Here is a 13,471-nt window from a genome sequence, read left to right on the forward strand (position 1 = left end):
TGAGAGATGAATGAAACTGCATAAGAGTGACAGACTGCATTTGAATGGTTTTAGTATGACAGCAGCAGCCTCTCCACATGACTCACATTGAATGATTTTAGTGTGAGTCATGTGGAGAGGCTTCTGCTGTTGGAAGGGAAGGTAATAAATGCATAGAATGGAGAAGCAATATGAAGAGAAGAATAAGAAAGGAGGGATTGAAGGCCTGCTTATAAATGGAGAAATGAGTAGCATGAGTGTGGAGAATGAGAATAAAGGAGTGCAAAACAGGTAGGAAAATGACGGGGGATATCATGATGGACAGGGGGACACAGTGAAAAAAAGATGCCATGCTCGAAGAGGTAGTGAATATGTGAGCAGACAAGAAAGGAATGGAATGGCCTGGGATGGGGCATTTGAGTCCAGAGAGGGTTCTAGGATATAATGCAGGGGAGGAATGGCTGGAGAAAAACAGAAAACTTACATCTAATAAGCGGTATTGGTGGAACTTAATACAGCCTCAGAAATGAACTGTTAAGTTTGGATACAAATGCTAGAAGTATCAAAAATAAGGGAAACAAAATTGTTGGAATAAAAGAGAGAGAGAGAGAACTACAATAATCTAGGCAACAAAAATCATTTACCACCATAAGACATTCAAAAGCATCCATGACAGTGGGATTTGAATCCACAGTCTATTTGATGGAGTGGAGATGCTATTTTACCCCACCAACAAGGATGCATTATGGGATACTGAGGCAAATGATGTGAAATCAACAGCCTCTATATACAAGTAGCCTAGTTAAGAATATACTTTACATACAACTTTGCTTAGACTTTGGTAAAGGATTAAACAAGAATATAATTTCTTATATTCTTGATTATAAGAAATTATAATTAATTATAAATTATATTATAATTAAAAAATTTCTATAACTATCTCTGATCCAGAGTTTTTCAATCATATGGTGATACACCACATTACTATTTGTACGTAATAAATATTACTTCTGCACTGATTGACTCAACCTCAGTATCTTCCTCGATCTAGCGCCCACTGATAAGACTTTTATATAGGTTGAAACTGATCTGGGTAGTGACTTTTTCTATGCATTATGGAAAAGGTTACTTCATTATGGGATAATAAAGTAATTTATGTGAAGTCAGCCTCTATATAAGTGGTCTAGTGAAAATAGGTCACAATGCAAACGTTGCTTACATTTAGGCAGAAGATTAAACAAGAATATAATTTCTTCTAAAGTATAATTTAACTTGTAACCAAGTTAAAAAAATAATAATAACTTTCTCCAGCATCAAAATTATCTGTACATTAATAACATGATTAGTCTGTGGGTATATTCATGGCATCAAAAGAACCACAGGAGACCAACATTAATCTTTATTTATGCAATAACTATCATAGTTCTCCTTAAACTTATTCACTATTAGGGTGCTCACAACTACCTCTGGTAATCCATTCCACTCATCCACCACTCCAACACTCTTACACAACTTCCAGGGGATGATCAATTGTTCTCTCCCTACTCATCATGTAATAACATGCAAAATTTCTTTTGTGTCAATCATATAGAATCCTTTTAGTAACTTATAAGCTTCTATCATGTCTCCTCCCTGTCAACTAAACTCTGCAGCTCTCATATCTTCAATCTATTCTCAAAGGAAGGCATTACACAGACTTGTCAACAGCTTGATCACTCATCTCTGGATCCTCTCCACCACCTCCTTATGCCCAAGGAACCTAGTGACCAAATCAAGGCAGAGTAGTAAAGATATAGCCCAATCATAGTCTTATAAAGAGGGATAATAACTTCCCTACCTTTACTTGTCAACATGTTGTTCAATATCTAAGTAACTTTTCTGAACTTCAACTCTTTGTATACTATCACATCCCTAGCTTCATCAATTTCCTGCAATTCAGTACTATCAATATGATACCAACGTATGTAATATTTTCATTCCAGAGTACCTTATATTGTGCAACATTAAATTGACAAATTCTTCCTTGTCCACTTCGTGAATTTATAAATTACCAATTTTTGTAAGTACAGACTGTAACATAATTAAAAGAAACACACGTATTAACCACAGTGAAAATTATTTAATTGTAAATATTTCATCCTAAGTATCTTAGGACATCATCAGTACAGTAGTTTAAAACAATAATAGGAATAACATACAGTTAGGGCACATGATTACAATAGAATCTCATTAAACATGCATAACGTGTTACAAAAAAAAAAAAAAAAAATATATATATATATATATATATATATATATATATATATATATATATATATATATTATTTAACACAATTTTGTATGACAATTTCCCATACTTTAGGAATAGTAAGAAAGTTGTTGCGGTTTAAGTTTGGTCTGTGTAGTAGGGCTTCAGAACTTTCTTTGTATAAACGTTCATTTTTATATAAAGATCTATGTAAAAGTTTAGACTTTTCCCAATATATCCTATTCTTACTATTCCTAAAGTATGGGAAATTGTCACACAAAATTGTGTTAAATAATAATAATAATAATTATTATTATTATTTAACACGTGTGGTTAATATGTGTGTTTCTTTTAATTATGATCGCACCACAGGTTTCTTTATTTAAAAAAGATTGTAACATTTAATTGCAAAGAGACTTTTTTAAAGTAAAATTATGATCATCTGTTATATGCAATTATCAGGTCAGACCTCACAGAATCATGGGCTGAAAGTTGCCATGACACTAAAGATACACACATATTGGGGATATGAATATGATAAACCAATTGCACAAGAGAGATGCAAAGACTGATGTGTCTATCAACTTATCAGTATAAGATATGCCTTGCAAGGAATAGCATATTAAAATAACTTTCATGGCTTACACGTATAACAAAAATTATATAGAATTTTATTCAAAAACCCCAGTATATCATCCAATGTTACCTGGACATTGTTGGACCATTAACTGCATTCAAAACATGAATCACAATAATAAGTCATAAATCATGTGTATATTAGCATGTCTTGGTCACAGATGAAGTATATGATATTATGTTGAGTACATAGGAACAATTGTAGAAAGTTGCATAGATAAAAATTATTTTAAATAATTTTGAATTTTTTTAATTATTAATTAAAAAAAATCAGCTGTGACTGAGACACAAGCTAATATACACATGGTTTATGACTCATTATTGTGATTCATGTTTTAAATGTAGTTAACAGTCTGTCTCTCTGACAATGTCCACACAACATTGGATGAAATATACTGGAGTTTTTTAATAAGATTCTATATAATTTTTGTTATATGTGCAAGCCATGAAAGTTATTTTAAAATGTCTAGTACACATGCTCCATTAAAACTATTAATTAAGGAACAGCACAGATTTACTAAAGGGTGGTCATGCCTGAGCAAATTTGCTCATATTTTATAACAATATTATGGCTGAGTTGGATAAAGGAAATGGATATACTATAACACTGTTGAACTTTGCTTAGGTATTTGATAGGATACCTCATGAAAGGCTGTTGCATAAAGTAGAGAATATGAGATTAGAATATAAACTATTAGCATGGATAAATGGGTGGGTGGGTGGCTGGCAGACAGATATCAGAAAGTGGTATATGGGAGATATGAATCTGCCAGATTCTGGGGCACACCACTGGGCAGACCAGTAGTGTGCTGCAGGGATCAGTTCTTGAACTATTGTTGTTTAATCTATATATTAATGACATTGGAAAGTTGAGAGGAGATCTTCAGTTGTTTGCTGATGATGCAAACATAGGTAGCGCAATCAGAGATGCTACTGTTATGCAGCATTTACAAGTGATTTGAATAGGCTGGAAGTGTGGGCAAACAATAATGGTTTTCAATTCAATGTTAGTAAATGTAAAGTTATTCACTTTGGTGTGATGCACTGTCTAACAGCATATTATATTGGTGGGATTAGCCTTGAATTAACTGATGAAAAAAGGTAGAGCTCTTGGAGTTATGGCAGACAGAAAGTTGAAGCTCAAAGGTCACATTGTAAAAATTGCAAATACAACTCATAGGATAATTGCAATATTGAAATCAACATTGACATGTAAGGATATAGAAGTCATTTTATCTCTTTACAAGACTTTGACACAATCACATGTGGACTACTGTGTACAAATTTGGTCTCCTGAATTTCAAATGAAAGATGTGGAAAGCTGCAAAGAAGAGTTACAAAGATGATATAGGGATTATGGAATACAGATTATAAGGATATTTTGAGAGGGCATTATAGGATATTGGTTGATAACATTTTTCATTATATGGAAGGTGGAGAAAGGACAAGAGGGCATCAGTAGAAGTTAAGTTTGAATGCAGTTAAGAAATGGGTAAGAGCTAGATTTTTCTCTCATAGAATCGTGAGGGAGTGGAATAGTGTACCTGTTGAAGTAGTGAGTGCATCTAGGGCGAATAAGTCTAATGTATGACATCCCTATGTATGTCCTTGACTCCCTGGAGGTCTAATAATTATAATATACATAAGGATTTGTTTAAGTAATGATATAATAATAAATTAATATCAAAATTTAAAATAAATTTGATATAAATTTATTAATAAATTAATATCAAAAATAAAGACATTTTTCAGTTTGTTTCATCTCCCTACACACACAGAGAGAGAGAGAGAGAGAGAAAGAAATGCAAATACTTCACAGTAACTGCAGTAGTATAAGTGAATCCATTTGAGATGTTAGCAATTGTGATATTCTATACTTCTTTGCTATTTCATTTTGCAATAGCATATTGTTTAATTTTTTTCTTTCTAAGCCTTAGAAAGGTAAGATGTCCAAGTTGTTGCTGATTCAAGAAAGTGCAATTAACTGAGGTTAGCTACATGCAACTACTGTAACAATATGAACTTACTTAACATAGGAACATAGACATATATATACACTACTATATTATGTTCCATGTACGGTATTTATGTGTGGGAAACATCTTTGAGAACTAGAAACTGAAAATTTTCTAAAGTTGTATTTCTGAAAACAAACAAACAAACAAACAAAAAAAAAAAAAAACAGAAACACTGTAACAGAAACATTAGAAACAGTTGTCATTTTTATTATTTATGTAATATGAAGCAGGCAATGAAAAGTTACAGAGGTGTATACTGTTACTTAATTACAGATGAGCCATATGAAACTGATGTATCTATTAACTGTGTATTACATTCCTTAGTTTCGCAAGGGTAACAATTCTAAGTTTCTAGAAGTAAAAAACACCCTCCACCTTCACACAAGCATGGTTAACTCATCATTAGTTTAAGTCTTTATGACTCTATATTGCAGATGGGATTCAAATGCAACTGCATATCCTAATAAGAAGTGTTTTTGACTGCAATCATCATAATTTTCTGGTGCACATGCTAAAGGGATGCACTAGATATTATGATAGCCTAAAACAGTTATTATTATTATTATTTTTTTTTGACGATTTCTTATCAACAACTTTCTTCCAAACTGATAAATTATTTGTCAGGTCTGTGATTTGATCAGCTCTTACATTTTGATCTTCTAAAGTGCTCAACAGTGTATGCCAACTTATATCTGATTTCTCCCACATTGTTATGTTGCAAATCTGCTCCAAACACTTGTTTGGCTATTTTATTTTCATCATTTAAGACCATAATGCTTAGACTAGCTCTTCATACACATTCTTGAATATTAATAATGACAAGTTTGCTTTCCAATGGGATACACATTAAAATAATATATATATTTAATGTATATCCATCCATATATTTATTTATATCCCATCACATATACCCCCCCCCCCCCCCCCAACACACACAGGTGGGTTAAGGGTTAGATTAGTATATTTTCCTTTTTAAGGTTAGATTTTTCTTTTCATCAGTTCATTCTTAACTATTTTAATGGCTATACTAAATTATAAAAGAATGTTTATTAACTGGCTTTATTTTGTTGGATTTCAAACCAGCATCCTCAGAGCTAAACATGTTACAGCTTACAAGTGACAATGAGTAAGTGAAATAGTTCAAATTGTAATGGATAAAAGATTGAAAGTCCTAATTTGGTGCCTCTAATATATAAAAGAGTTATTACAGTTGTGTAGGATTAATCTTAAGATGACTGTCTCCCAAATTTTTGGCAGATGAATGCAGCTCCACTTGTTAAGTTAGGAGAATGTTTCATAAAAGTAACTTCTCTACAGATATCTTTGAATTATTCAAATTTACTATGTATAGAGGTCAGTTTAGTTGGCAAAGAAACATCTACAAATAGATTAATGGTACTGCAATTAGTTCTCCCACCACCCCTTTAGAAAACTTTTATATGGAGCACTTTGAGAAAAAAATACTTACCACATCTACTTTCAAACCCTTAATGTGGTTACACTTCGTTGTTTATGTGTGCGCAATTTGGCTTCATGGGCAAGACACTTTGGATTCCTTTGTAACTTACTTTAACAGCCATATCTCTGGAAAAGATATATGGAATAGGAAAAATGTTGTTGATTCAAGAGCCAAAGCCCTATTAAAACATAACCACACCACATGTCAAATTAGCAACTCTGATCTGATCTCCTAAAGACAAACTCAATCCTTTAGCACATCCTGACATGTATAAAGTTCCCTGTGACTTAGCCTACTATGGACAGACGGTAGGATCCATTAATACTGCTTTGGAGAACATGAGATATACAATCACTACCATTTTTATGGAAAGTCAGGACTGACAGACCATGCTTTGGACATCCTGCTTTGCACAGGACTGAATGGAAGAAAACCAATGTTTGCCATACCTTTTTTGCTATAGCTCCCACAAAATAGATAAAATACTACATGTCCCCTAACAAAATGCCATATAGAAGTCATTATAGTTCAGAGACTATTAGAGTCAGCAATAGCTATGAAGCATTCTCCTAACATTTACAAGTACAGCTGCATTAATCTGCCAACATTTTTAATGGTATTACAAACACCAAACAATTTTATCAAAAGATGTTTTATTAACTGCTAATATTTCCTTAAATTTCAAATCAGCATCAATCAGAGCACAACACCGCTTGCACATGTGACAGTGAGTAAGTGAAACAATACAATTTTATTTCACTTACTCACTGTCGCATATACAAGCTGCGTTGTGCTCTGATTGATGCAGATTTGAAATTCAGCAAAATATAAGCAGTTAATAAAACATCTTTTGATAAAATTGTTTGGAGTTATTAATACTGTTAAAAATAAGTCATGAATAACTGTCAACACCTAAGCTTATCTGTTAGATAATCTGCCAAAATTTGGGAGATAGTCATCTTAAGATCAACTCCTACACAACTGGAATAATTTCTTTTATACAACATTACTTACTACTTACTTATACTCTTTGTGTCTCATGGCACATAAGGCTGAGATCTGTTTCTTCCAGAGACCTTTGTCTTGAGCCACCAGTTCAGCTTCTTTTTGGCTCTGTCAGCCAGCCATTTTCTCTCCTTTTCTTACATTCTCTGCCAAGTTAATTGAAACCTCTTTTTATTTCTGAGCTCCATGTCAAAGTTTATCAGTGATACTTTTTGGCCCAGTCAGCTTATATAAGTCATCATTTGTTATACGTTGGGGCCAAAATATTTTTAACATTTTATGCAGACATTTTGTTTGAAAACTATTTAATTTAGCTTCCTGTTTTTGATCAGTTTCCATGCCTCTGATCCATATAATAATATGGCCTTAAAATTGCTAATGTTGAAAATAACTTTAGATCTTTTGTCTGTTACAATCTGAATTGTTTCAGTTACTCACTGCCCGTCTACACTATAACATGTTTTGCCTTAAAGATGCTAGTTTTGAATTCAGAGAAATATTAGTCAGTTAATAAACATCCTTTTATAATTTATTATTCTGTTGTTGTGATACTATAAAAACAATTATGAATAACGTTCTTTTTTTCTTGGACTGCTTCTTTAACTTCCTGTGTCTGCAGCATAGCATTCTTATTTTTATATCCTTGAAGACAGCTTCACAACATACTTCATTGACTGAGCCATTCAATTAAAGGTTATTCTGCTATGGAGTCTGTAGGATTTGGTTCTTATTTTCACTTTTCCAAAGTTCATATCTGAGAGTTGGTCAAACATGTTCTTTTCAGAACAATTAGAAAATATTAGTTTAGTTTATAAAAAACTTTAAAACATTTTAAATGCTGACAATAGTTCTTAAGTACAATAACAAGGCAATTATTATATTAGTGTTCTTTAACTGATATCTACATGTTAAAAAAGTTTTGAAGCAGACTGATTTTATGTATAAGTGCTCCGATCACTAAGCAACAGAACAGTACTTGACAAACAGGAAACGTTTAAAATATCTTTTTTAGATAAATAATAAATTGACATTATATGATTTTTGCATAAAACAAGAAAAAAGTGTTTTCAAGCTGATCTCTTGTATCTTTGTTATAGGTGTTATTACAGATTTATATAGGGTGGCCCATAAGTCATGGAACATTCTGTAGAAAGGGTCTGTCTTTATGAAACAAAAAATGGAAGGCATTTACACAACTAATTAAAAAAAATCTGGTGTGTTAAAAAGAATTATGCAGTTGTTTCACAAAGACGGGCCCCTTTCTAAGGCATGTTCCATGACTCATGGGCCACCCTGTATAACAGTAATCTTGATTTAAAAAAATAAATAAAAATAATATATACATATGTGTACAGAAATAAGAGATATTATAAATCCCACCTTATTTCATAGTCAAATATATTGAAATATTCTGTATTTATATTAATTCACTTTATCAAAATGAAGCCTTTTATAGGCTTTTTTTTATTTTATTTTTAATAATAATTACAATTATGTACACCAGGAGTTCACTTATAAAAAATACAATTATCTGATATAGGATTGCAATGATTTTAAATAGAGGGTTTCATACTCTTCCTGCATGGTCTCTGATAAGAAACAACAGTTTGAAACAGTGTCCAATCCAGTGAAATCAAAAAACATTAATAAAATGCAAATATATGGGGTCCTGGGAAGAGCTCATCTTTTAGTAGTGCAATCCAAAGCAATTCTGATGTTGAGGGTTGCATTCTCATAAGCTCTGCGGTCTAATTTTCGAAAATTTTCTACATTCCAATATATTCAGCTATGAAATAAGAGGGGATTTTTAATATCCCCTATTTCTACTAAATTACATTGTCAAAATGAAGCCTTTTAGGGTGTGTGTGTGTGTATATATATCTACACACACACATATACACACACTAATTATTATATTAGTGTTCTTTAACTGAAGGGGGGGGGGGGCTGGAAAATTCTGATAAAACCTAGAACAAAAATGATATAGTTTGTGCAACAAGGGAAAGAATTTTTTCTCAGAGGATTGCAAATGATGCAGCAGCATTGTAACAAGTATATAACATTTGTGTAAGTTAGAGGATTCTACATCAATTCTTTCATGGTGATTATCAGAACTTTCCAGACCTCCATGCATGTGTGTGTGTGTATCACTATTCCACCTGTAAATGGGTAGAAAACTATATTACACATGAATAACGGAAGATGGGCGTGATAATCTGGGAGCCTTCTCTAGAGACCAAACATAATTTCTTCAATCCACTCACATCTCCAATGAGCAAGTCAGTAGTTTAATACTGGCTGATGAAAATCATCTATCACTAATGAACTTTTACAAGCATCTGTGCCAAGGTGGAATTGAAATTCATATCCTATTAGTTGCAACTAATAGGACTGCTATCCACCCATGGCAGCATTTATGCAAGTGCTACAAGGTATAATAAACATATAAAGACAACTGAAAGAATCAACATCTCAATTCTAAGGAAAAAATTCTATAACAGAATCAATATATCTGGAGTTTTAAACATAGATATAATTCAGTGAATAAACAGATATGCATAATTTGAGATAAGATATTTGTGCATAATATGCCCAAATATCTTTTAAAAATGCACATTCATGCATACATTTTCAGTTGACTTCTAGTATTTTTATAAGATTTGTAGCAAAGCACTAATTAGTGAAATACAGCAAATTTGGAACAAAACTTGCATTAGATATATACTTAATGAGTCTCAGTATACTAACATGTGTTGTTATTTTTGCATACAGCATTTTCAGAATTATGTGCAATGCAATTATTGTCAATTAGTAAACTATGGAATGCTCATATCACTAACTTACAATATACTGCATTGTACTGATTAGCGTCAGCAAACACTGAAGAACACACTCTGACATCCTACCGCATGATTTTAACCATCATGTTGTTATGCTGGTTAGGCCTAATCTTGCATGTGGCATTATGGCAATTATGGTCATACTGTAAACAAAGATATGCCAAGATTTATAATCATTTAACAGGCAACATTTGCAAATATACACTTCAATATTCATATTTTTCAATATTTTTAATTATCACAGTTATATTGTTGACATAAATGTCCCTTATATTTATATGTAGCGCAGAGTTGTATGTTGAGTGTATGGAAGGAGAAGAGAAGTGGAAGATATAATTTCATAAAAGGTAATTTTTTTTTTCTTTCATACCACTACAATGTTTTTCATTATAAGAGAGAGTTACACATTTTATTTTTGAGAAAAATGAAAATATGAATTCTGACTAGGGATTTATCTTACAAATGCTACATTGAATTAATTTATTTAATATAAACACAAATATGTTTTTATTTATTAATTTAGTCTGTGTAAGTAAATTTTAAATGATAATGATTAGAAAGTTAAAAAAAAATATACCAAGAAGTGGATACAGTTATGATATTTAATAATAGGGTAGTGTTACAGTAAAAGAAAAAATATATATAAAGGTTAAAAAAAAAACATTAAAAGGATAAAATGGCAACATTAATAGAGAATTATAGTATGAGATTTGATGTTTTAAGGAAACCTGTGACATAAAGATTGTATAACATAAGCACGTATTCACAAGAAAGATATTTAATTAACCAAATATTTAGGTCTGGAAATTGCAGACCATCTTCTGTGGTATTACAAGAACAGTTTTAAAAAATACAAGGTGGAATACTAACAATAGTGATATAACATCACACGGCTTGTTCTGTTTATAAATGATCTATTGTTAGTATTCCACCTTGTATTTTTTAAAACTGTTCTTGTAATACCACTGAAGATGGTCTGCAATTTCCAGACCGAAATATTTGGTTAATTAAATATCTTTCTTGTGAATACGTGCTTATATTATACAATTATAGTAAGAGAAAGAATGTTATGTCATTTCATATATATATATATATATATATATAACTTTCAGTTTCTTCATTATTCGTTGAAGTAGAGCCAATGTCTATAGCAAAACTTCATATGCAAACTTTGCTTAATAGAAGATTACACCAAAAAGTATACATAGAACTATTTTATAAAATTTTCAAAAACAACTTTCACATATTTTAATAATAGTCCTGGATCACTGGATTTATTAAGTTTAAAACTGTTTCTAAGTCTGTGTAGTATAGTTGGCTTTGAGATTGCCCCTGGTTGGAAAGACCTGGGCTAGATTCCCATGTAGGATGAGATAAACTTTTATCAGGATACTTATCAACTGAAGGCAAGTTAGAGAGTCTCATCAGTGGTTTTCCTGAAAACCCAGTTTTTTTTAATATCCCACAAAGGAGGCAAGCTGGCCAGAATACATGCAACTGACTGATAATCATAATATATTCTGCAGAGAGGATTAACTGTTCTATCAGAGCATTAATCAGGTTTCAAGCATGCAAAGTTACTTGGCCATGACAAGCAACTGAGCCTAACATGCAAGGTAAAATGGGAAAAAATTTTTCTTTAAGTAATCTTGTTTAACAACTGGTTAAACAAGATTTTAGCCAAAATTGTGCAATAACATATTTTATTTAAAAACTGTTTAATTAACAACTTTAAACTGCCAATATTACTACTACTGTAGGGTAATACTTAAAAATGTTGGAAAACTGGATTTAACTGAGCAAAAAGATATTAAGTAGTATTAACAGATGGTTTCTTTTTTATAAACTGTTTTAGAAATATATTTAAGTAGTGGACTGGTTATTATAAAATTAAAGCTAGCTTGTGTGTTAATTATGTCTTTTGTGAGCCAGCAAGAGTCTATCAATCAAATCAACAGCTTTACAGAGGTAAATGTTATGTAGATTAATGACTAATAATACTTCTGTTGCTTATCAAATAGCACCAAACTTGGAAAATTAGTAAATAAAGATTATAAAAAATATTTTAAGAAAATTTGTCACCAGTTTTATCAATTTCCTTTATTAAAATTTACAAATAATAACTAGTGGTGGGGGCGGGGGGGGGGGGGGGGGACAAAAAAAAACTAATACTTTTCCGAAGAATGTTTGACATTAAACTATAGTATAATATACCAATTTTGCTAAGAGATCCAAAGTAATATTATATGGTAATTTGTGAATCAAATTTTATGGTATATTTAACATATTTTCTTTTTTATTAAATTGGTCTTATAACAAAACATTTTGCCATTCTTTTATGTGACTTCCTCAGAATAAACTCAATTAAATTGATGAACTAACACAGCAATAGCAATAGCATTTGGTTACAAGCATATGTAGCATATGATCTTCTGCATATCCTATTTCCTGATACTTTGCCTTCCTCTTTTCTCAAATCACCTGATTTTATACTTTGCATTTTTATTTGTTTTAACATTACTTAATTATTTCTTTACTTGCTTTTATTATATATATCTTATGATCTATAATTTTATTTTTATCCCCATTATTATACAGGTTTTATATCTTGCTTGTGATTGTAATTTTATTTACTTGTGCCAATTAATGCTCTGTTAGACGAAATGGCCAAATCTGATCACTTACATGACAGATTACTAGTAGGCAGTACAGAGTTTGTCTAAGTTTAAACATTTAAAAAAGACTTACCTAGTAGAATAATTAGATTTGGAATACTGATAAAAAGGTATGAAATGAGCAGTGTTTCAATAGTATTTGTCAAAGACAACTTTTCCTATGCAAGTTATTTTTCATTTCAGCACAGCCTCAAGTGAAGTTTCCCAAGGCTGTGCTGAATGTTCCAGTTTAGTAATATGATTTAGAGTCAGGTAGCATTTTTTTTTTATTTTTTTTTTTATGCAATGTTTATGAAAGTATCTTTACTAGTCCTAAACTGAATATGTTTGGTTGGAAGAAAATAGCCTGTAACTATCTGGTAATATTAATGAATTTTTTGCAGTTTTCAATATGAATACTGTATTCTTGGGACTGCTTGTAATTATTAAAACACCAGTGTACTCTGAAATGTCAAGATTCTGAAAACTAACTAAAATCTCATAAAATAAGAGGAAATACAGTTCATCCATCATCAGTAAGTTATTTTTGTCAAACTTAGGAAATTGTGTCAACTGACAACAGTTTAAACAGTTAAAAAAAAACAGAATTTTGACGCATGTATTTACAGTGC

At 31.4% G+C, this 13,471-nt stretch overlaps 1 protein-coding gene across 2 annotated transcripts in view; it reads right to left on the minus strand.

Moving 5' to 3' along the window:
* The window catches only part of LOC150105224 (uncharacterized), a 378,667-nt gene that overhangs the window by 61,636 nt on the left and 303,560 nt on the right, over positions 1–13,471 (minus strand). Inside the window, exon 13 of one of the 2 annotated variants that reach the window (XR_016548564.1) lies at positions 10,190–10,328. The exons of the other annotated variant lie outside the window; for it this stretch is intronic. The gene's annotated coding sequence lies outside the window, so the exon portion shown is untranslated. The remainder of the gene's footprint in view (positions 1–10,189; positions 10,329–13,471) is intronic. 2 annotated transcript variants of the gene reach the window in all.

This window comes from Typopeltis vanoorti, chromosome 7 (genome assembly GCF_054136105.1).
Source record: "Typopeltis vanoorti isolate ZY-2024b chromosome 7, IOZ_Tvanoo_1.0, whole genome shotgun sequence".
In the NCBI taxonomy this organism is placed as follows: Eukaryota; Metazoa; Arthropoda; class Arachnida; order Uropygi; family Thelyphonidae; genus Typopeltis; species Typopeltis vanoorti.